The sequence below is a fragment of the Urtica dioica genome, chromosome 10, assembly GCF_054948205.1.
Source record: "Urtica dioica subsp. dioica isolate 48M chromosome 10, U.dioica_male_clone48M_v1_H2, whole genome shotgun sequence".
NCBI lineage: Eukaryota > Viridiplantae > Streptophyta > Magnoliopsida > Rosales > Urticaceae > Urtica > Urtica dioica.
Window position 1 is genome coordinate 23759225 of NC_142765.1, and position 26368 is coordinate 23785592.

Sequence of the window (26368 nt, forward strand, 5' to 3'; positions counted from 1 at the left end):
ACTTTGTTGAGGTTATGTGAGCTCTCTAATCCAGGTGGTATCTCCATATAAACTTCTTCCTCAAGATCGCCGTTTAAGAAGGCGTTCTTTATATCAAGTTGGTGGAGATTCCAGTCACAGTTTGCAGCGAGCGAAAGGAGAATTCTGATAGTGTTGAGCTTGGCCACGGGAGCGAATGTTTCTTGATAGTCAACTCCGTATGACTGAGTATACCCTTTTGCAACTAATCGGGCTTTTAGTCGTTCAAGGCTTCCATCTGCTTTGTGCTTTATAGTGAATATCCATCGACACCCAACTATCTTCTTCCCCGGTGGTAGCTCAGTGACGTTCCAAGTGTGATTCTTTTCGAGTGCTTGTATTTCTTCTCTTACTGCCTTTGTCCATCCCGGATGCTTGAGTGCCTCGGTTACAGAATTTGGAATCTGTATGTTGTCGAGTGTGGTTATGAATGCTCTATAGGATTGTGAGAGTCGGCTGTAGGATAAGTGCTTGGACCATGGATGACTCGTACATGACCGAGTGCCCTTTCTTTGTGCAATTGGAAGATCAACATCGGAAATCACTGGACTAATATCATGTGGGATAATTTCCGTACCTGTGTTTACCTCGGTGGGAGCTGGACTCGATTCTGATGATTGGGCAGGTGTAGGTGACTGTGTCTGTTCTTCTTGATGGCTGATTTCTTGACCTGTGGTGTTTGTCATAGGTTGTATAGGTATTGGCAGTGATACTTTGGGATTAGGTTCTGCCCAGGGCTGCGATTTACCCTGGGTACCCCGGATGGTGGTATCGACTATGGATGAGATGGTACTATGCCAAAGCTGAGATTCATGTCCACACTCCCCCTGAAGCTCAGATTTATGATAAAAAGGTAGGGACTCAAAAAATGTTACATCCATAGAGTTGTAGAATTTGCGTGAGGTAGGGGAGTAGCATTTGTACCCTTTTTGATTTGTGGAGTAGCCTAAGAAGATCGTTTTGATAGATCTAGGATCTAATTTGCCCCGGAATTGTTGAGGAATGTGTACAAAGGCTGTGCAGCCAAAGTTCTTTGCGGGAATAGGAGATGAGAGGAATTTGGTGTGAGGGAAGTGACGTAGGAGAGTTTGGTGAGGGCTTTGAAATTTGAGTACCCGAGATGGCATTCTATTTATGAGGTAGGCTGCCGTGAGTGTAGCATCTCCCCAAAAATGTTTAGGAACATTGGAAGAGAACATTAATGATCGAGCTACCTCCAAAAGATGTCTATTTTTTCTTTCGGCAATCCCATTTTGTTGGGGAGTGTGAACACATGAGCTTATATGAACTATGCCTTGGCTAAGGAGATATGAACCCAATGAGGATTTGAAGTATTCTAGAGCATTATCAGTTTTCAGAATTTGAATCTTTGTTTGAAATTGGGTTTGTATCATTGAGTTGAAGTGTTTGAAGATATTTTCTACTTCTGATTTTTCTTTCATGAGAAATAGCCATGTTATCCTAGTATGATCATCAATGAAAGATACAAACCACCTCGATCCGGATATATTCTTTACTCTAGATGGTCCCCATACATCACTATGAATTAATGTGAATGGTTTAGATGGGGTGTACTTGATTTGAGTGTATGAGCTTCTAGTGTGTTTTGCTAATTGACATATCTCACAGGTGAAAGAATTTGGATTTTTATTGATGAATAAAGATGGGAACATCTTTTTGAGGTACAAAAAAATTCAAATGACCTAAACGATAATGCCATAACATAACTTCATTCTCCTTATTGATACTGGAATTTAGAGATTGATAACAAGACTTAGACTGGGTGTTGGAGACTAGAGCTTGCGGGTGATCTTGACGGTCGAGGATGTAAAGTTCAGAGCACAACCTAGCACTGCCAATCATCTTCTTCGAATCTAGTCCCTGAAATACACACAGATTTGGAAAAAATATAATCGCACAGTTAAGGTCACGAGTTAATTTCCTGACTGAGATCAGGTTGCATTCAAGAGATGGGACATGTAGAGCTGAGTGTAGAGTTATCTCTTTTGAAAGAGTAATGGAACCTGTTCCCAAGACTTTGGATAAAGATCCATCTGCGACTCGAACCGAGGCATTGGAGCTGCTTGGATTGTAGGTATCGAAGTGTGCTTTGTCGCCTGTCATGTGATCTGAGGCTCCTGAGTCGATGATCCAAGGTCCAGATGTAGATCTTCCGGCTGTGCAGGCAGTAGCTATGTTAGATGATGGTGGTTGCTGGTTGAACAGCTGTTGCAGGACTTCAATCTGCTCTTTTGTGAATGGAGAGCTGGTGTCTTTGGTGACTGTGGCAGCAATGGCATTCGAATGGTCTTCAGAGTGTCGTGGTTTCCAGTCAGCTGGCTTGCCATGAATTTTCCAACACGTCTCTTTGAGATGCCCGGGCTTTCTGCAGTGGTCACACCATGGTCTTCCTCGACGAGCCTTGCTATCATTATTTTGCTGGTGGCCCCGAACAGCTAGAGCTGATCCCTCTACTGTTGACTCTTCTTGTGGCCCCATCATGACTCTCCTCCTACTTTCTTCATGTCGTACGGCTGAGAACGCCTCTCTGGTACTTGGAAATGGCTTCACTCCTAACAGCCTTCCTCTAACCTCGTCCAGATCTTTATTGAGCCCGAGTAGGAACTTAAATGTTCTCTTCTGTTCAAGAACTCTTTTGAACATTGCCTTATCTTCATTGCATTTCCATGTGAATATTTCATACATGTCGAGTTGTTGCCAACATCGAGATAGAGAATTGAAATATTGAGTCACCGATAGTGTCCCCTGCCTGAGATCATGGAGTTGGGCCTCTATCTGAAATAATTCAGATGTATTTTCTGAAGTGGAATATGTCTCCTTGGCAGCATCCCAAATCTCTTTTGCTGTTGCGTAGAGCAGAAAATTCTCACCAATATCGTTGTTCATCGAATTGATTAACCACGACATGACTTGGTGATTTTCGATCTTCCATGTCCGGTAGCTTGGATCAGTTTTGGCCGGAGTTGCGACTTCGCCAGTGAGGTAGTCTTCTTTTCCTTTACCGCAGATGAACATAAGAATTGACTGGGACCATTGAAGAAAATTGTGTCCGTTGAGGCGGTGGCCGGTGACCATCGTGAGCAGTCCGTCGTTTCCATGGGCGGTTGTGGCTGAGGAGTCAGAGGTGGCCATTGACGGGGTTGAGGTGACCTCGCTGATTGAGGTTTGATATGCCCCGCCGTATTTGGTCATGAGGTTTAGGATTGGAATTTTTTTTTTTTTTTTTTTTATGAATCGTATTCAGAGATCTGCTCTGATACCATAAAGAAATCGAGTATATGAATTACTCGGTTTTTTCTTCTTATTCACTGATGAATTTACAGAGTAGTTATATACATCAATGAATCCAATCGGTTACAACTTACTCCCAAATATCAGGCTAATAACAACTAACAGATAAGATAAAATATCTCTTCCTACTTATTTGCGATATTTAGAATAATTAAAATAATAACAGAAATACGTAGATAATAATTTCCACAGAGTTTCTCAAGGATTTTATCATGGGGAATCTCCTTGAGCTTGTCCAATTCCATTTTCCAATTATATATGCACGGGTTGCGCATAGAACGAAGGTGTGAACCGAAAACCTTTATGGCCAACGGGTTTCTTCCAACGTAATCCACAACATCCTTCACGTAATCCTCCAGGAATGGATTCTCCTTGTCAGTCTTCAAACGAAATAGCTCAAGGGCTTGCTCGAGACTTAAGACATCAACCTTGTATTTATTGAACTTTGCTCCATCAATATCGGTCCCCCGAAGCACTGATTCGTCTCTAGTGGTTACGATAACGCGGCTTCCGTTGCCGATATGATCGCCGATTAAATATTCCAACTGCTGTTTTTCGCTTACGTCATCCAGAATGAGCAGAACCTATCAGAGTATAATTAGAATTAGTTCTTTTTTAGTCGTATTCGAGTATAATGAATATCAGCAAACACCAGACATACAATTTATAATAGAAATCTAAGTAATACCTTTGTCCGGCGGAGCCGATCTTTAGTGTGGTCCGGAAGGAGTGATCCAGAATCCAACTTCTCGTCCCTTAGTAAGTTAGCAATAAGATCGTTTCGCAACCTCTCTAACCCGAGTTTCTCAGACGATTCTCTAACATCTTTCAGGAAGTAGTGGCTCTCAAATTCGGTAGAAAGCCGAGACCGCACGGTTTCAGCGATGGTTGTCTTGCCAACACCACCCATTCCCCAAATGCCTATTATTTGAAGTCCAGGCATTTCGGACATCAACAAAGATTTGATTTCTCTGAAGTGATCTTCCATTCCAATCAGGCCATCAAAATTATCAATTTCAACTGGAATTGCAGGTTTGTTTAATGCAAGGAAAAAAATGTCGTTTTCGTTGCCGTTTCGAGCCTCCTGATTTACGGAAATTCGTCATGCCGATGGAATTTCCAACGGAAAAATTGTGGAAATGGGCAAGTAAAATGCCGTTTTCAAATGCCGATTTCCATGGAAATTCGACATGCCGACGGAAAACCGAACGGAAATAATGTTGCATAATATGTTATTTATATATATATATATTCAATTTTTAACTATATTTTATAATATTTAATATTTAATTTATTTTGCACAAATATAATGTCAAATACATTTATTAAATTCAATCTCAACGTAATTATATTTAATTATTTATATCAAATACATATATAAATATAATTGTATAAATATGTATATACATATTTATATCTCTCTATAATTTGTAATTATATTTATATCAAATATATATAGTTGTATCAAATTTTAAAATTTATACTAACTATACATTATAATTTTTAATATTTAATATTTTTACACAAACATAATATCAAAAACTCTCATTAATATTAATTTCAACGTATTTATATTTTATACCAATATATATAATTATATAAATGTTTATATACATATGTATATATATCTCTAATAAACTTTAATGTACTCAGAACAGTGTTCAGAATGTCCTCGACAAGCGCTGACTCGTTCCTGTACAAGAAAGCCTTAATTATCAGCTATTTAATTAGCTGTGTTTTCAGATAAAACTGAATCAATATATAATATAAACTAAATCCATGGAAAATCCAGAAATATACACGTGTACATAATAACCTGAATTTTGCTAAAAGGTTGGATCGCGAATAATGCGAACCAGATAAATTCGCCGATGCTTTCAAAGCAGACCTCCACTCTTTTATGGTGTCCTTGGAGTGTTTGGGATTCTTTTTGTGTCTCTTGAAAGAATCTCTGTAGCTTCCCTGGTCCTGTTTCCGAACATGCGATGGATCTACTTCGAAGAAGATGGGCAAAACGACCTGACCGAGTTCACGGCGACATCTGTGAATGTGAACAAGCTCGCTCAGACACCATGATGACGAAGCGTAGTCTTTTGAGAAGACCACCACCGAAATCCGAGATGCTTTAATGGCTTCCAAAAGCGCCGGTGTGATCTCGTCGCCTCTCTCGAGGCACTTGTCGTCGATGTAGGTTTTGATTTTCTTGCAATCTAAAGCTCTGTAGATATGACCGGTGATGCCGTAGCGTGTATCTTCGCCTCTGAAACTTAGAAACACGTCGTATTTCTTGGGCGACGCCATGGAAGAAAAGAGAGTATCTCACTTAAACAACAAAACAAAGATTAAATCAGCAATTTTGTTGGAACCGTAACGACGCGCTCAATATTATTAAACAAGTAAAAACTCCCGTTAAAGTTAAATTGGGTTCTGTAGCTAACTAGCCACGTACAAACTTAAATTTTGATAAATAGCCATTAATAGAAATTAACGTTATACAAATATCTAAAATATAACATAAATGAACTTTGCCATGTCAGATTCGTACAAACTTAAATTTTGATAAGTAGCCACTAATAGAAATTAACGTTATACAAATATATAAAGTATAACAGAAATGAACTTTGCCACGTCAAGTTCAGTAGTTATATCTGAAATGTTGGCTAAATAACTATTTTAACGTTTCAAGTGACGTAGTCCGTTATAATTTTCTTATAAATGAACTTTGCCACGTAGTTATATCTAAAATGTTGGCTAAATAACTATTTTAACATTTCAAAGGCGTAGTCCGTTATAATTAATCAAGCCAAAACAGCATATACCAGAGATGCGATATGAGTATAGGGGTGGCAATTTGATCTGGACACGAAATGGTTACGACACGATTTAAAGCGGATTTAGATCTTAATAAATGGGTCGGTTCTTAATTGGGTCAAACACGCTAACACGATTAAATAATGGTTCAAAACGACACGATTACAATAACACGATAAAAAACCGATTAACACGATTATTAAATGGTCGACACGAAACACGATTACGACCCGCACGAATATGATCCAATTAACACGATTACGAGTAATAACACGATTACGATCCATTTAAACACGATTAATATTATATATGTAAAATTATAAATTTATAACTATAAACATAAAATTATAATTATAAACATAAAATTGATATTAGAAAATATGATATAATAAAATAAAGTATATTCGTATAAATATCAATTCACGTATGGTAATATATAGTCAATAGTATATCAATTGACTTAACCGGAGCAATAAGAATCACAATTCATATCTGTTGTCAATGGTGCCCACAAGAAGAGTAGTAGTGTCTATTTATGTACATTTGATGTCATATAGTCTTACGAAGACTCTTGCTTGTAATTGCCTATTCATTCATTAATAAAGTTGAAACGTTCATTCAATCTTCCTTGTCTGAAGCTTTATGATAAAACCATAGTCTTTTAGTCCATAAACAAACTAAACAACTTGCGAAGAGACAAATGTAGATTTGCATGAACAAACTCTTCGTAGTTTGCTTAAAACGATATATTCGCAATCTTAGGGTCAAAGGACTATTGGCCTCAGTATGATTGTTAGAAGAATCTATGATGTCTGGTTATGAGGCATTGAGAGTTAGGAACTCTATAGTTCTTCTAGGTATCTTCCGAAGGTACTGAATTGACCAGTGCACTTCTAGAGACAAGATAAGAACAAACCATTTAACCTCTTATGTCTCGAAGTCACTATGTATGAATTGCATCATGCTTACCTTAATCCTGAAATGAGACATGCCATTTCACACCTTAGTATTCTCATTTGAGAAAGTCAAAGTTCGGACTCACTATGTGATTCCGAACAAGGCCTATTGGTGAAGTACTAAGTTGTGAGTCTGTCATGAGTAACTTTGTGAAGTTCTCATAGATATGGAATTCATGTACAAGATTGCTGAAATGCAATGTATGTCACCTCATGCTTTGTTCCTTGGAGTGTGAATAAATGAACTGGCCAGTGTCCAAATTGAGTCCTGACTCTTTTGGATGAAACAATGTGACTTGTTAGCTCCTCGTCAATACATTGTTTCTAACTTATTCACAAGCGACAAAGGAGTTGAGGAAATAACAGCTAGAAGGGTAAAATGGTAATTTAGTAAATCCCGACTAGCTGATGACATTCATGAAGGGTAGCGTAGATAATATTCAGTGGATCCGCTCATTATAATTAGGTGAATTCTTGAGTAGAAAATAAATTCATTTGAACCGAGAGATTTTCAGTGTCAGCTCTTTAGTGGAGTCAGTTGGCATTAAGCTAAACTTGGAAAAGGTTTGTGAACTTTTGAGTCCAAGTGTTTAGCTAAAGCTTTGTTCATTTGGGTCCATGAGGTCACTGTCACGAATCACATCGATAGGAATAGTTAAACTGGAAGCTAAGTCAAAACAAGAACGAAAATAGTCAAAAGGGTATTTTTGTCTTTTGAGACAAATGATGAAATGAATGTCAATAAATTTTTTGACAAGTTCATTTGATGACTTAATGTCACTCGGCCATAATATGATTAATTGGGCCTTGTGAATTAATTTCATTTCATAAGAATTTTATTGAAAATTCTTAATGGGCATTTTTCATGTTGTCATGAACAAAATGGAAAAGCTTCTAGAAGCCCTTTCTAGATGGTGTAGGCGCCCATATTACCCAAGAGGAAAGAGAGTTTATTTTGTGCATAAATGTATTAAGATACTTGCCAAAAGAAAAAGAGGAAACAAATTTCCCCTAAGGGGAAAGCATGGTAGGCGCCCAAAAGGATCAAGAGAGTAATAGGCAAGCCAAGGAACAAAAAAGGAAACAAATCCTAGCCTTCTAGAAGGCTGCCTTGGGCGCCCAAAAGGAATGAGAAATAAGGGTTATTTTGCTCATGAATATGTGATATTCTATAGAAGAGGAAACTACCTTATTGAAGGTGAGACCTCTCCTATAAATAGGAGCCTCATTCCTCACTTTTAATTCATGCAAAGTTTTAGAGATTGAGAGCTTCTCTCTCTAGACTTGGCCGCCCCTTCCTCTCTCTCTCTCTAGTTTATATTTTCGATTATTTCTTGTCTTGGCGCCTAGGTCCTCACTCGACCTAGTGTTTAGCTCTGCGACTTCGAGACTCGTTCTTAAGTCGTAGTGTTTAAAAGTGCCCACTCACTGATTCCTTCTTTTCGAGTGATTTAGTGATAGAAACTTTCGTGGTTGCTCGAGTTGCCGTGGAAAGAAAGAGAGACGTGCTGCGAGGGGAGACGAGCGTTGCAACTTTCCAATAGCTTCTACAAGGTTCAAGCTTCAAGAAAGGTTAGTAACTTTAATAGCTCATATTAGTTTTTATTTACATGTACATGCTCTTGTCTAGGTTAGTAAAAACTAGTTTTACTTAAAAAGAAAATTTTTAAAATTCCGCCGCTTAACGAAGCGTTAAACTTTTTCTTAAACCCTAGATCGATTCCAACAAATGGTATCAGAGCTATGGTCAAAGGAATGCATGTGCATGTTTTTAAATTATGAGCTTGAAAATCGTTTTCGAAAGTTTACTAATTTTGTGACAAGTTAGAATTGTAATCTTAGATTTTTTTTTAATTTATTGCTCTTGTCTCTAAATTAAAAACCATGTTGATTTTCTATGAGTTTGGGATGATGTTAAAACACATTAGAATCAGTTCTAAAAGTTTTTAATTTTTTATATTGAAAAACGTGTTTTAAAGGTTTGAGAATTTTCGAGTAAATTTTGTGACTAGTTTTATTTTCTTGCTAGTTTCGTTTATTTACTTGAATCGTTTTATGCATGTTGTTATTTCTTTTATTCTATGTTATTACCCTGCTAATAAAACACAAATAAAAGCTTTAAACAACTTCATAAAACGTTCCGTTACACTCGATTCTTTTTCGCACCTAAAAGGACAAAGCTTTAATTTATTTCTTTTTCTTCGAGCTGGAATGTAAACCCGCATTAAAAGCGGCATAACTCTCTGCTCAGAAATCGAAATTTAATGATTCTTGAATCAAATTAAAGCTCTGTCTGTCCTCTGTCCAATGCCACCGGTTTCGGCTCAAAAGGACATCGGAGCCGCCAGATATGGCGATTTTACTCCGAGGTGCGCGGCTGTCTGAAACTCCAGTTTTTTAGAAATCCGGATTTTCAAACCCCACTACCATGAGTTATAGAACTCTAATGAGAAAATTTTCTTGAGCAAAAATGTTTTTCATATGATTATAAACATGATGTGTAAAGATTAAAAGTTTTGATTTTTGAAAGATTAATTGAAATTGAATTTTTACAAAACTAGTTTGAATTTTGAAAAACCGTTTTCACTTTCAAACTTGAAAATTTTTTGTCATCCAAATCAAATAAGTTTTCAAAATGTTTTCAAAACCATATCTATATCACATATGTTCAAAATCTATATGCTCTTGAAATTTTGAGTGGGAGGTCTCTTTGTAGACAAAGCCGAAAAATAAAAAGATGTGTAATCTCAAACTTTCAAGTGTTCGAGTGAGTTGAAGTTCACACTTCCCTCACGCACTTTCCCGAAATAGAAAATAGGAAAAGATTGAGTATGTACCTTGTGCCTTTATGCACTAATACTGCTCTGAACATGTCGATCTAGGATTCTCTTCTAGTTGTCCGCTCTGTCGCTCTCTAACTAGGAAATTTGTTTCCGAAGTTAAAAGAGTCGATGAACCAACTCCAAAAACTAAGTGGGAGGGTTATACTTGTTGTTTGTAACCCACGATCCCCAACACTAATGAAAAGTGCAAGTGTCGCCGGACTAAGAGTCACCCTCGTGGCCCTCTCTTAAATGAGAGTACTCAAGGGCGCTTTGCTCTGATCATTGCTCAATGAGCTACGTCCGAGAGTGAGACGATGATGACAAGACCTCCCCTCGGCGGATTGTTTTTCAAAGTCAATCTTTTGGACTAAGTGGTTGGTTACACACTTAGACTCAATCCCTAGTAATCCTCCCTCGAGGCCCTGCGAAAGAATGTGAGTGATCAAACCAATTTACAAGGTGGCTAGTCAAAATTGATGTATTGACATCTTAGCTATGCATTAATGATGAGTCATTTACTTATGAAAGGAGACTCGTTGCGGCCTTCCCTCGAAGGAGTAAAGTGTCATTTCGTTCATAACACCTTTGGATTTTACAAAAGTCTTAATGAAACTTAAATCCTAAACCAAAGACTAATCATAAACTTGTTTCAACTTATATAGGCAATATGTCTCTCAACCCTCTCTCTATCTTTCTTTCCTCGAACCAACTCGAAAACGAAAACTACATAGATTCGAAACGTAACCTCGACATAATACCTACCGTTAACAAGCACAAATGGGTACTCACCACCCCGTGTCCTCCTCTGACGAATGATGATTCAACTCAAGAGGACAATAACGCCTTAGCGGCCTGGCTTCGATCCGATGAGATTGTGAGGTGCTATATCTTAGCATCTATGAACAATATGCTGAACAAGAAACATCGTGACATCGAGACTGCCGTTGACATGCTCTACAATCTCCTTGAGAGTTTTGGAGGGCAAAGGCGTCAAGCAAGGCAAAAAGCAGTCCGACAGTTTATGAACTGTCATATGAAGGCTAGGACTCCAGTTAGAGACTTTATGATACTGATCATTAGTTTTCTAAATAAAATGGAAATCCTAGGATCTGAGACTGATGGGAAGAATCTCATAGATATGATCTTAGAAACTCTCCCCGCATCTCTTGATACCTCCAAGATGAACTACTCCATAAACAAGCTAGAGTACACTGTTACCAAGCTTATGGAGGAACTTCACACTGCTGTAGGTTTCACTAAGAAAAGGAGGAATCAAGGAGAGGCACATGCTACTGAGCAAAAAGCCTCCGCCTCTAGAACTAAAAAGAGACTTTACAAGGCCGATAAAAAGAACTGTCCCGCCTATCTCAAAGCAAAGGAACATAGTATTGTACTAGTTACCGAAGCATGCTTAGTAGCTGATAATGTAACAACGTGGATTCTTGACTCCGCTGCTACTAACCATATTTGCTGTTCCTTGAATGGTTTCAAGAAAACCAAAAGCTTAGAGGAAGGCGAGTTCTGTTTCAAATGGGGTAATGGGAGCCTGGTGTCTGCAAAGGCTGTGGGATCTGTGACGCTGTCTTTTGAAGACCGCACTTTAAACTTGAATAATGTATATTTTGTTCCTACCTTTGGGAAGAACTTAATATCCGTTGCTCGTCTTCGTGAGCAAGATTATTGTTTAAAGTTCATTAAGAATGGAATTCGTATTTCGTTTCCTGATAATTCTTTTGTCACTGATGCATGTATGAAGAATGCTCTTTTCTACATCTATCCCACTCAACCTTCTCTTTTAGACACCGAAATAGATAATGATCTAATTAGGGAGCCAAAGAGGATCAAACTTTCTGAATCCTCCGATCTAACAAAATCAACACACCTATGGCACTTAAGACTTGGTCATATCAGTCTAGAAAGGATTAAGAGACTTGTGAGGGATGGTCCACTCCAAGCCTCTGCAATAGGTTCACTACCTACTTGTGAATCCTGCATAGAAGGAAAAATGACTAAGCGACCTTTCTCTGATAAAGGTCGAAGAGCCACTGAGTTGCTGGAACTAATACATTCTGATGTATGTGGTCCGCTCAGCCAACAGGCACGTGGAGGATACGAATACTTCGTTACCTTCACTGATGATTACTCACGATATGGGTTTGTCTATTTGCTCAAACACAAATCCGAGACCTTTAACGTATTTAAGGTCTTTAGGGCTTTAGTGGAAAAGTAAACTGGCAAAGTGATCAAAACCCTTCGATCTGATCGAGGTGGTGAGTATATGTCTGGAGAGTTCGACGACTTTCTTAAAGAAGAAGGTATTGCTTCTCAGCTTACCGCACCTGGCACACCTCAACAAAACGGAGTGTCAGAGAAAAGAAACCGAACTCTTATGGAGATGGTTAGATCGATGATGAGTTACTCATCACTCCCGCTTTCCTTTTGGGGATATGCCCTCGAAACAGCCGCTTACATTCTGAACCAAGTTCCGTCTAAAACGGTTCCTGGTACTCCTTATGAACGATGGACTGGCTGTAAAGTGAATCTTGGCCGCATCCGAATTTGGGGTTGCCCTGCACACGTGCTGAGGCAAAAGACTAGCAAGTTGGCTAGTAGGTCAGAATTGTGCCTGTTTGTAGGATATCCGAAGGAAACCAAAGGTTTTACTTTCTATAGTCCCGAGGACGATAAGACTTTCGTTAGCACGAATGCTCGTTTCCTTGAGGAGGACTTTATGAAGGATGCGAAACCTAGAAGCAAAATTGTGCTTGAAGAAAAGTTGGGTGAGGAAGCTTCTACCTCATCTGTAAGAACTGTTCTTACCCCAACTGAAACACAACCTAACTCGTCAGAATCTCGTCAAGTAGTACTTGGACGTAGTGGGAGGGCTACTCAAAAGCCTGACAGGTACATGTCTTATGGAGACGCTCTTGTAGCCGTCTCCGACATGGATGACCCTGTTTCCTATAGCCAAGCGATGGCTTGTTCTGAATCAAACCTTTGGCTTGACGCCATGAAAGTTGAAATGCACTCGATGTATGTCAACAAAGTCTGGAAACTTGTAGACCTTCCTGAAGGGATTAAACCCGTAGGGTGTAAGTGGATATACAAGAAGAAAAGGGGTCCTGATGGGAACGTTGAGACGTTCAAAGCACGACTTGTGGCGAAGGGTTATACCCAACTAGAAGGGATTGACTATGAAGAAACCTTCTCGCCAGTCGCGATGCTTAAATCCATCCGCATACTCCTATCCATAACTGCAGCTCTCGACTATGAGATCTGGCAAATGGATGTCAAGACAGCCTTTCTGAATGGCAATCTTGACGAGCGCATTTACATGGCTCAACCAGACGGTTTCGTGGATAAAGGTCAAGAGACCAAGGTTTGTGAGTTGCTTAAATCCATTTATGGACTAAAGCAAGCATCTAGGTCATGGAATATTAGATTCGATGAAACTGTAAAGAGCTTCGGCTTTGAACAGTCAATAGATGAGCCTTGTGTTTACAAGTTAATACACGAAGGCAAAGTTGTGTTTCTGGTACTATATGTCGATGATATACTGCTCATTGGTAATGACGTGGGTAAGTTATCTGAGGTTAAGGTCTGGCTGGCAAAGCAATTCGATATGAAGGATCTAGGAGAAGCCGCGTACATTCTGGGAATCCAAATCTTTCGAGATAAGAAAAACCGGACCCTGTCGCTCTCTCAAGCATCTTATATTGATAAGGTGATGGATCGCTTCTCGATGCAAGACTGCAAGAGGGGTCAAACCCCCTTTAGGCATGGAGTTTCACTCTCTAAGGACCAGTCTCCCAAGACTGCACAAGAGATTGAAGACATGAGGAAAATTCCTTACGCCTCTGCCGTAGGAAGCCTCATGTATGCTATGCTTTGCACTAGACCTGACATCTGTTTCGCCGTTGGCGTAGTTAGTCGTTTCCAATCCAACCCTGGACCCGAGCACTGGATTGCTGTTAAGCATGTTCTTAAGTATCTTCGAAGAACTAGGAACTTGATGCTTACATACTCAGGTACTGACCTGACTATGACGGGATATACCGACTCCGATTTTCAAGCGGATAAGGATTCCAGGAAATCCACTTCGGGATCTGTGTTCATCCTTAATGGTGGAGCTGTTGTGTGGAGAAGTATTAAGCAATCTTGCATTGCTGACTCCACAATGGAAGCAGAATATGTGGCTGCTTGTGAAGCATCCAAAGAGGCTGTATGGCTTAGAAAATTCCTTAAGTATTTGGAAGTTGTTCCAAACGTCGACGAGCCCATGACCCTTTATTGTGATAATAGTGGGGCTGTCGCTAACTCAAAGGAACCTAGAAGCCATAAGCCCTCTAAGCATATTGAGAGGAAATACCATTTGATTCGAGAGATCGTGCAACGCGGAGACGTGGAGGTGAAGTAGATCTCTGGCAGATCAATTCACCAAGGCCCTAGCGAACATGGTCTTCGACCGACTTCGAGAGGGATTAGGCATGTAGGACTACTCACATCTTCTTTGAGTCAAGTGGGAGTTTGTTGTCAATGGTGCCCACAAGAAGAGTAGTAGTGTCTATTTATGTACATTTGATGTCATATAGTCTTACGAAGACTCTTGCTTGTAATTGCCTATTCATTCATTAATAAAGTTGAAACGTTCATTCAATCTTCCTTGTCTGAAGCTTTATGATAAAACCATAGTCTTTTAGTCCATAAACAAACTAAACAACTTGCGAAGAGACAAATGTAGATTTGCATGAACAAACTCTTCGTAGTTTGCTTAAAACGATATATTCGCAATCTTAGGGTCAAAGGACTATTGACCTCAGTATGATTGTTAGAAGAATCTATGATGTCTGGTTATGAGGCATTGAGAGTTAGGAACTCTATAGTTCTTCTAGGTATCTTCCGAAGGTACTGAATTGACCAGTGCACTTCTAGAGACAAGATAAGAACAAACCATTTAACCTCTTATGTCTCGAAGTCACTATGTATGAATTGCATCATGCTTACCTTAATCCTGAAATGAGACATGCCATTTCACACCTTAGTATTCTCATTTGAGAAAGTCAAAGTTCGGACTCACTATGTGATTCCGAACAAGGCCTATTGGTGAAGTACTAAGTTGTGAGTCTGTCATGAGTAACTTTGTGAAGTTCTCATAGATATGGAATTCATGTACAAGATTGCTGAAATGCAATGTATGTCACCTCATGCTTTGTTCCTTGGAGTGTGAATAAATGAACTGGCCAGTGTCCAAATTGAGTCCTGACTCTTTTGGATGAAACAATGTGACTTGTTAGCTCCTCGTCAATACATTGTTTCTAACTTATTCACAAGCGACAAAGGAGTTGAGGAAATAACAGCTAGAAGGGTAAAATGGTAATTTAGTAAATCCCGACTAGCTGATGACATTCATGAAGGGTAGCGTAGATAATATTCAGTGGATCCGCTCATTATAATTAGGTGAATTCTTGAGTAGAAAATAAATTCATTTGAACCGAGAGATTTTCAGTGTCAGCTCTTTAGTGGAGTCAGTTGGCATTAAGCTAAACTTGGAAAAGGTTTGTGAACTTTTGAGTCCAAGTGTTTAGCTAAAGCTTTGTTCATTTGGGTCCATGAGGTCACTGTCACGAATCACATCGATAGGAATAGTTAAACTGGAAGCTAAGTCAAAACAAGAACGAAAATAGTCAAAAGGGTATTTTTGTCTTTTGAGACAAATGATGAAATGAATGTCAATAAATTTTTTGACAAGTTCATTTGATGACTTAATGTCACTCGGCCATAATATGATTAATTGGGCCTTGTGAATTAATTTCATTTCATAAGAATTTTATTGAAAATTCTTAATGGGCATTTTTCATGTTGTCATGAACAAAATGGAAAAGCTTCTAGAAGCCCTTTCTAGATGGTGTAGGCGCCCATATTACCCAAGAGGAAAGAGAGTTTATTTTGTGCATAAATGTATTAAGATACTTGCCAAAAGAAAAAGAGGAAACAAATTTCCCCTAAGGGGAAAGCATGGTAGGCGCCCAAAAGGATCAAGAGAGTAATAGGCAAGCCAAGGAACAAAAAAGGAAACAAATCCTAGCCTTCTAGAAGGCTGCCTTGGGCGCCCAAAAGGAATGAGAAATAAGGGTTATTTTGCTCATGAATATGTGATATTCTATAGAAGAGGAAACTACCTTATTGAAGGTGAGACCTCTCCTATAAATAGGAGCCTCATTCCTCACTTTTAATTCATGCAAAGTTTTAGAGATTGAGAGCTTCTCTCTCTAGACTTGGCCGCCCCTTCCTCTCTCTCTCTCTAGTTTATATTTTCGATTATTTCTTGTCTTGGCGCCTAGGTCCTCACTCGACCTAGTGCTTAGCTCTGCGACTTCGAGACTCGTTCTTAAGTCGTAGTGTTTAAAAGTGCCCACTCACTGATTCCTTCTTTTCGAGTGATTTAGTGATAGAAACTTTCGTGGTTGCTCGAGTTGCCGTGGAAAGAAAGAGAGACGTGCTGCGAGGGGAGACGAGCGTTGCAACTTTCCAATAGCTTCTACAAGGTTCAAGCTTCAAGAAAGGTTAGTAACTTTAATAGCTCATATTAGTTTTTATTTACATGTACATGCTCTTGTCTAGGTTAGTAAAAACTAGTTTTACTTAAAAAGAAAATTTTTAAAATTCCGCCGCTTAACGAAGCGTTAAACTTTTTCTTAAACCCTAGATCGATTCCAACAAATGGTATCAGAGCTATGGTCAAAGGAATGCATGTGCATGTTTTTAAATTATGAGCTTGAAAATCGTTTTCGAAAGTTTACTAATTTTGTGACAAGTTAGAATTGTAATCTTAGATTTTTTTTTAATTTATTGCTCTTGTCTCTAAATTAAAAACCATGTTGATTTTCTATGAGTTTGGGATGATGTTAAAACACATTAGAATCAGTTCTAAAAGTTTTTAATTTTTTATATTGAAAAACGTGTTTTAAAGGTTTGAGAATTTTCGAGTAAATTTTGTGACTAGTTTTATTTTCTTGCTAGTTTCGTTTATTTACTTGAATCGTTTTATGCATGTTGTTATTTCTTTTATTCTATGTTATTACCCTGCTAATAAAACACAAATAAAAGCTTTAAACAACTTCATAAAACGTTCCGTTACACTCGATTCTTTTTCGCACCTAAAAGGACAAAGCTTTAATTTATTTCTTTTTCTTCGAGCTGGAATGTAAACCCGCATTAAAAGCGGCATAACTCTCTGCTCAGAAATCGAAATTTAATGATTCTTGAATCAAATTAAAGCTCTGTCTGTCCTCTGTCCAATGCCACCGGTTTCGGCTCAAAAGGACATCGGAGCCGCCAGATATGGCGATTTTACTCCGAGGTGCGCGGCTGTCTGAAACTCCAGTTTTTTAGAAATCCGGATTTTCAAACCCCACTACCATGAGTTATAGAACTCTAATGAGAAAATTTTCTTGAGCAAAAATGTTTTTCATATGATTATAAACATGATGTGTAAAGATTAAAAGTTTTGATTTTTGAAAGATTAATTGAAATTGAATTTTTACAAAACTAGTTTGAATTTTGAAAAACCGTTTTCACTTTCAAACTTGAAAATTTTTTGTCATCCAAATCAAATAAGTTTTCAAAATGTTTTCAAAACCATATCTATATCACATATGTTCAAAATCTATATGCTCTTGAAATTTTGAGTGGGAGGTCTCTTTGTAGACAAAGCCGAAAAATAAAAAGATGTGTAATCTCAAACTTTCAAGTGTTCGAGTGAGTTGAAGTTCACACTTCCCTCACGCACTTTCCCGAAATAGAAAATAGGAAAAGATTGAGTATGTACCTTGTGCCTTTATGCACTAATACTGCTCTGAACATGTCGATCTAGGATTCTCTTCTAGTTGTCCGCTCTGTCGCTCTCTAACTAGGAAATTTGTTTCCGAAGTTAAAAGAGTCGATGAACCAACTCCAAAAACTAAGTGGGAGGGTTATACTTGTTGTTTGTAACCCACGATCCCCAACACTAATGAAAAGTGCAAGTGTCGCCGGACTAAGAGTCACCCTCGTGGCCCTCTCTTAAATGAGAGTACTCAAGGGCGCTTTGCTCTGATCATTGCTCAATGAGCTACGTCCGAGAGTGAGACGATGATGACAAGACCTCCCCTCGGCGGATTGTTTTTCAAAGTCAATCTTTTGGACTAAGTGGTTGGTTACACACTTAGACTCAATCCCTAGTAATCCTCCCTCGAGGCCCTGCGAAAGAATGTGAGTGATCAAACCAATTTACAAGGTGGCTAGTCAAAATTGATGTATTGACATCTTAGCTATGCATTAATGATGAGTCATTTACTTATGAAAGGAGACTCGTTGCGGCCTTCCCTCGAAGGAGTAAAGTGTCATTTCGTTCATAACACCTTTGGATTTTACAAAAGTCTTAATGAAACTTAAATCCTAAACCAAAGACTAATCATAAACTTGTTTCAACTTATATAGGCAATATGTCTCTCAACCCTCTCTCTATCTTTCTTTCCTCGAACCAACTCGAAAACGAAAACTACATAGATTCGAAACGTAACCTCGACATAATACCTACCGTTAACAAGCACAAATGGGTACTCACCACCCCGTGTCCTCCTCTGACGAATGATGATTCAACTCAAGAGGACAATAACGCCTTAGCGGCCTGGCTTCGATCCGATGAGATTGTGAGGTGCTATATCTTAGCATCTATGAACAATATGCTGAACAAGCAACATCGTGACATCGAGACTGCCGTTGACATGCTCTACAATCTCCTTGAGAGTTTTGGAGGGCAAAGGCGTCAAGCAAGGCAAAAAGCAGTCCGACAGTTTATGAACTGTCATATGAAGGCTAGGACTCCAGTTAGAGACTTTATGATACTGATCATTAGTTTTCTAAATAAAATGGAAATCCTAGGATCTGAGACTGATGGGAAGAATCTCATAGATATGATCTTAGAAACTCTCCCCGCATCTCTTGATACCTCCAAGATGAACTACTCCATAAACAAGCTAGAGTACACTGTTACCAAGCTTATGGAGGAACTTCACACTGCTGTAGGTTTCACTAAGAAAAGGAGGAATCAAGGAGAGGCACATGCTACTGAGCAAAAAGCCTCCGCCTCTAGAACTAAAAAGAGACTTTACAAGGCCGATAAAAAGAACTGTCCCGCCTATCTCAAAGCAAAGGAACATAGTATTGTACTAGTTACCGAAGCATGCTTAGTAGCTGATAATGTAACAACGTGGATTCTTGACTCCGCTGCTACTAACCATATTTGCTGTTCCTTGAATGGTTTCAAGAAAACCAAAAGCTTAGAGGAAGGCGAGTTCTGTTTCAAATGGGGTAATGGGAGCCTGGTGTCTGCAAAGGCTGTGGGATCTGTGACGCTGTCTTTTGAAGACCGCACTTTAAACTTGAATAATGTATATTTTGTTCCTACCTTTGGGAAGAACTTAATATCCGTTGCTCGTCTTCGTGAGCAAGATTATTGTTTAAAGTTCATTAAGAATGGAATTCGTATTTCGTTTCCTGATAATTCTTTTGTCACTGATGCATGTATTAAGAATGCTCTTTTGTCACTGATGCCGTGGAGCCTACAAGCCCCGAGCAAGGCTCTCCACGTGCTGGGATCGGGGTCGACTTCCATGCAGGCTATGAGCCGGTGGGCCTCGTCGAGAAGCCCGGCCCGGCCCAACATGTCGACCATGATTCCGTAGTGTCGGAAGCTCCGCGAAACCCCGAACTCAGCGCTCATCCGGTTGAAGAACGACGTCGCTTCGTCGACCAAACCCGTTCGGCTGCAAGCCGAGAGGACCGCCGAGAATGTCTGCTCGTTCGGAGACACGCCGGCTTTTTCCATCTCCAAGAAAGCTCGGACGGCCTCTCTTCCTCGGCCGTTCACGGCGAACCCAGAGATCAAAGCGGTCCACGAAGCGACGTTCTTCTTCTTCGTCCGCCGGAACACGGCCAGAGCCTTCCCCAAGTGCCCGCACTGAGAGTACATCGACACGAGAGCGTTGTTCAGCTTCGTTAGACCGCCGAAACCGTTCTCCTCGATGTAACGGTGGATCTTCCCTCCGGGTCCCGGGGCGTTCAGCTCCGAGCAAGCTTGGAGCCCAAGCAAGCACGACACTCCGTCGGGTTCACACACGTCCTCTCTGCTCCGCATCGCGTCGAACAAAGCCAGGGCGTCCCGGGCCCGATCGTTTCGGAGATAGCAAGAGATAAGGACGTTCCAAGCGACGGTGTCTCTCACGGGAATTTCGTCGAACACGTCGCAGGCTTCGGCGAACCTATCGCAGCGTGAGTACATCTCGGTCAGAGAAGTGAGGAGGTGAGAGTCCGAGGCGTGACCGTCCCTCAGGACCCGCGCGTGGACCTGAACACCGCCGGTGAGCGAAGACTCTCCGACGCAGCATTTAACGGCGAACGACGCCGAGAACTCGTTCGCCGGGACGCCCCGGAATCGCATGTCGCGGTACAAGCGTAGGCCTTCGAGGGCTGATTCAGTGGTGGAGTAAGCTCTGATCATGGCGTTGTAGTGGATGAGACAAGGCCAAGGAATCTGGTCGAAGAACTTCCGGGAATAGGTCGAGCCTCGCAGCGCCGAGGAGCGACACAGGAACGCCACACAAACAGCGGTGTTTCCGCGCTTTGGCTTCAATGTTACTCGTTTACGTTGTGCTTAATTGCACTCATATTATTGATCAATCATGTGTCCACTGTACGTATATACGTACGGTTTCAATAAAAGCCTCACGTTAATGAATTTTTAGCACAATTTCGCATACTTTAATCCTCGATCTAGCGAATTTGATTAACCGGTATTGTGGGTAGTTTTCGAATAAGTTGTTAAGAAACTGTGGCATAAAGGTAGTTACGTTTTGCTTATATAATATATTGTGAAATATTTGTCGTACGTAATTAGTCGATTCTATATTTATTTTTAAAGATTTAGTCAAAGTTTTATTTTATTAAGAAAATAATTTATCAAATCGAAGTCAATTAAATTAATTGTTCAATTAATTAAATTAACGGAATACTTAATTGGATAATCATTATTAAAGAAACATTCAAGCTCATGGACATGTCTCATATATTATAATCGCATAGTAATTTGTTTTAATTTGAATTATTTTCTTAATTATTAAATAATTAAACTAGATTTTTAACACAGTGGATCTAGGGTAACCTTAAATAATAATAATAATAATAATAATAATAATAATAATAATAATAATAATAATAATAATAATAATAATAATAATAATAGTAATAAAGATGACAAAACTACTGTATTAATTTTCAATAGAAAAATAATTCGAAGTAATTTTCGCCAAAAGTCTACATTTACATAAAAACCGTTGACAAATTTTTATAAAGATATATTATCCAGTTGGATCAAAACAAAGCAAGCTTGAGAGTTGTATAAAGTTTTTGCTGTGTTTAACGTGGCCTTAGTTATATTGCTTAGCGGTGCATCATTGTAGAGAATCCATGCTCGTCTATTGCGTAAATATATATCCCATTAGGGTGATCTGATTTTTTTCTTTCTTTTATCCAGACATACAATTGATTATGACATATCAAACTTACTTTCTTTTATCTGGACAGATTTTATCGGGAGGGATAAAACTTTGCTTAGGGATTCGATCAGTTATAGTTTAGATATAATTGTTTTACTCTTTACTTAATCAGGATTTCCTTTTATTTATTTTCGACGTAGTTATAATATTATTTTTTTCTCCGCTTGATCGATCTACCTGTAGTTGACCAGGGTTCTAGCTGATGATACATTCTATCCGATCTTTATATACTCAAACCCGTAACATATTTTGCATGAGTTTTTCTCGGAAGCTGAGTTTGTATTGGTACGTACGAAACGACAGCAATGCGACTTCTTAAAAGTACTGTTGCAATTCTTGTTCTGAAAAATGTTTTGCCTGATTTCGTATGATCTGCTGTGCAAGGGTGGCTTACAACATGGGAGAATATTATTTTTGAGTGCGTTATACTCTCTATCATGTTCTTATCGATGAACCCATGTGATAACTTGAAAAATATATTATTTTATAGGAATTTGCATTCCGCAAAATATATATAACCTAATACCAAACACATGTGGATCTAATTATTGATTAGCCCTCTTAGTGTTCCCACCAGGTATTTCTTTTGCGGTGTACTTTTGGTATTTTCAGTTTAGGCGCAATAAACTAGAGATAAAACGATTAATGTGAATACAATAAAGTAATTAAAACTTAAAATAGTACCAGGAGGTTAGACTCGAAGTGCATATATATATATATATATATAAAACAACTTTTAATTGTAGTAATATAATAATATATTGTTACAATTAGACAAATTGCCCAACCATTTGTATTAACCGGTACGCTTTTGAAAAGGGCAAGGTAGCATTGGGTTAGAATCAAGATTATTGGTGTTACACTTCGTCTATCATCAAGAATAATTATTTGGGCCCAAATCCAGCATTAAGCCCAGACCTGAAAGGTGACTTCAAGGCATGATAAGCGCAATCCATGACATCTTGGGACGAGCTCAGCCAATTTTGCCTAAGCCCGCCACAAGCATGACGAGCTAAACTTTTTTTTTCGGCTCAGCCCGTCATGGGGAATCCTACGAGCTAAGCCGATTTTGGCTTAACATGGTCCAAATAATTAGACGAAGACTTCGTCAACGGTTCTTCATATTAAGGATATCAAAAACTAGTCAACCACGTTCTTCTAAACTGCTCCATTGATACCAAGTCAATCATTGTACGTGGCACACCATGAGACGAAGACTAATTCAATCCGACGTGTCCCCGAAGAGGCGGAGCTTGGCGACCCTCCTCAAGGCCTATATACATAGGAGCTTAAGGACCGAAAATAAGACACTTTTTCCTTACTCAAGCATTTTCTAGACTAAATTCCTAGGCTCTCTAAATCTAAAGCCCAAACTCTTTAGTTCTTCCTCGATTGTTTTCTCATTTCATTTAATTTATTAATATTTCCTCACGATTTAGTTCGATAAAAGGCTTAGCGCCAACATTTGCTAATTAATATAGTTCGTTTAATTGTTTCTCAACTATTTGAAGTTTATTTGATCTTGTAACGTTGAGGCCCATCAACAAATCGAATTAATTGTTTTGAGGTGATTTTTCACGCTAACAAGTATAATCTAATTTTTTATAAAAAATAAATATCGATTATTTTTTAATTGTCATAGTTTAAAATGACATAATTCATGCAATTTCTCTTAAAAATACTAAAGAACACAATATGTCACAAGTAAAATGGAAAAACACGATCATAAGAACATACACATTCCGAATTATTTTTAGATAGTTAACAATATTACCAGTACTAATAGATTCTGAAGAGTATGCATGCTCGATTAAACAATATCTACAGCCTGCAGTTACAATCATAATATAAAATATCTGAATATAAAAAGCAAAGACGCCAATCAAAAGAATGTAAATATTTTTAAAATACAAAAATATCTTGCATAATGGTTCGTGTTGGGCTTTTTTGAGAGCCTTAAGCTAAGATTAGGTAATTAGGCAACTAAATTTTTTGTGTTGAAATTTAGAGAGAGTGAGAGTCGAATCTGAGAAATATTCTTCTTGTTATTGATATGAAATTGTATCACTTATTTATAGATATGGTGGATACATTAGACTAGACTAGATACATGATCAGTATAATAAATGTACGTAATAACTACTTCTAGGAAATAGATAATAATAAATATACACAGAGAACAAGACATAGGAAATCGAATGAAAAATAAATGCAACACTTTTCCCAAAGTGAGATGAGTTCCAAGGAACCGGCTGGTTCCAAGATGGTGAGGTCAGTTCGGAGTGAGCTGAGGTGGATTCCGAACTGAGGACGAGGTGGGTGAGCTGACGAACTGATGGTGAGATGAGCTGACGAACTGATGGTGAGATGAGTTGACGAGCTGATGATGAGACGAGCTGACGTGATGATGGTGAGATGAGCTGACGAACTGAGACGAGCTGACGAACTGATTTTCTACATTTTGGAATTGCTATATAGCCAACATTTCATAAATCATAAATAGATAACCATAAAGATAATGTGACATTTCTGATTTGTCTTTTCATTGAAATAAAAAAAGTGTGATATTTACGTTAATTTACGCATGTGAATACATGGACTTGACTATATTTACCTAAGATTTAAGAAACATTAGCTACATACCAATGTGAAACTATAAATATGGCTATATAATTAAGGGTGATGTAACTAAATAGCCAATTTAAAGTTATGAATTTGCAAAATAGCCAAAATTTGTCTTAATTTAGTAAAATAGCCAAAATGTGCAGCAATCAGGTTTCAATTTTTTTTTACCCTAAGATTAATTTTTTGAAAGTGATAAGGTGCTTATAATAATCATAAAAAATTTTAATCCCGACTATCAAAAAAATTTTGAAAACGTAAATTTGGATATTTTGTTAAAAAGTTGAAACTTTGGCTATTTTGCTAATCAATAAGTTTCAAATGGCTATTTTGTTTTTAATAACTAGCTATTTTTTTTTATTAATTATTTAGTTTTTAATAAATTGATTTACTTTTTTTGTTTTCTATTATAATCTGTTTTTCAATTAATTTTAGTCCAATTATTTTTAAAAAATTCCACGTTAATTTTGCATGCCTATATAAAAGTCAACTTTCCTACTCTAAAGGATTCTGTTTAATTTCTAATTAATTCGTGTTTTCATGATTCAAGAAATAAAATCAATAGATTTTTAATTTGTTTTATTTCCGTTTCTTTAAGTAATTAAATGCTAAATATTTTTGGCAGTTTTTTTCTATGCTATGACTTTCCTTATTTATAGAGTGTCACGTTTTTGTTGTTTAATAAGTATGTGTAGTGATTTTCTTTGTTAAATAAAATAATTATAAAAAAAACACACGGTTTAGTTTGTTCAAAATTTCATTCACACAAATCATATTCTTCTGTTTTTTTTTTTTTAAACAATGCGACTGTTTAACCATTTTAAAGTTTGGATTTGACAAAATAACTCCAAAATTTAGGTGAAATAGCCGAAATTTTAAAAACTCCAAAAATATCTTTGTGTTAAACCCCAAAAATACCTAACGCTCGTCACTCTCATCCGACTCCTCTCCACCACTTCACCACCCTCGATCTCCTCCGATCTCAGCTTCGCCATCCTAGCCTCGTCTATCACCACCGATCCATCTCCTTCCTTGTCGTTCATAACCAGCCTCATCTCTGACGAGATCGGGTTTGGACATGGTTTCTCCATTGTCTTCGGTCACCGAAGGAAAGAAGACGAAGATGGTGACGAGAATGAGGGGCGAGTTTAGGTTTGTGGTTAGGGCTTCGATGATCGGCGACGAGTCGTTCGACTCTGACAGAGTTGACGGAAGAATAAAATCTTCGACTCCGATCTCGACGACGCTCTCATCTTCTGCTTCTCTCACGATAGATTTGACTATGTTGCCGTAGATTCTGTAACCATCGTCGTCATGGCCATGGCTTAATCCGAATCGGCAATTTCGTTCTCGATTTCCGCAATGGCTTGGCCTATCCATGGCTCAAGGAGTTCCGCCTCAAGCGCATGGTCGTTTCTGATGATCGAAAAGTGGTTTCGTCGTCGATCGTCATCACCACCATCTTCTTCTTCTTCTTCTTCTTCTTCTTCTTCTTTAGATTTATCGAAGAGTACATTAAATTTTTTGAAAGCAGGATTAATTTTTTTGACACTTCGTTGCTTCTCGTTGTATAGATGACACTATACTTAAAGCATTGTGTTGTCAGTTTAGATGAGAGATTAAATATTTTGAAGATACGATTAAAATTTTTGAACCTATTTGGTATATACCAAAAGTGCCAGTTTAGATGGGGGATTAAAATTTTTGAAGACACGATTAAAATTTTTGAACTTATTTGGTATATACAGAAAGTGTAGTGGATTAAAATTTTGAACACTTAAATTAATTATTTTAAAAATAATTAAGAGTATATTAGTATTTTTACATTATAAGTAACTAAAGTACACTTACTTATGAAACCTTAGTTATTTTACTGCACACTTAGTTTGAATTGACTACTTTGTATAAAAAAAAAAAAAAAAATTGCAAATCATGAAATATCGAAATAGGCTTCCAACGTAGATTTGTTAATTTTCCAAAAACAAGACATAAACTACGTTCCACCACACATTACACCACATAATATAAAACTGTGGTGCAATGTGTTAGTTTGATTAAATTGATATACTTTATGTCTTGAACTATAACACATTATACCAGAGACGGAGCTACAGTAAACCGAAGAGGACTCAAGCCCACCTCAATTTTTTTTTTTTTTTTTTGCACTTTGGACTTATTTGAAAAAATATATTTTTTTTTATTCTAAAAATTTACAAATTAACTCTTTTGA

At 38.1% G+C, this 26368-nt stretch overlaps 1 pseudogene; it reads right to left on the reverse strand.

The window, feature by feature from the left end:
- Window positions 1–6124: 6124 nt before the first annotated feature.
- Window positions 6125–25229, reverse strand: LOC149384244 (pentatricopeptide repeat-containing protein At3g47530 pseudogene; annotated as a pseudogene).
- Window positions 25230–26368: the final 1139 nt, after the last annotated feature.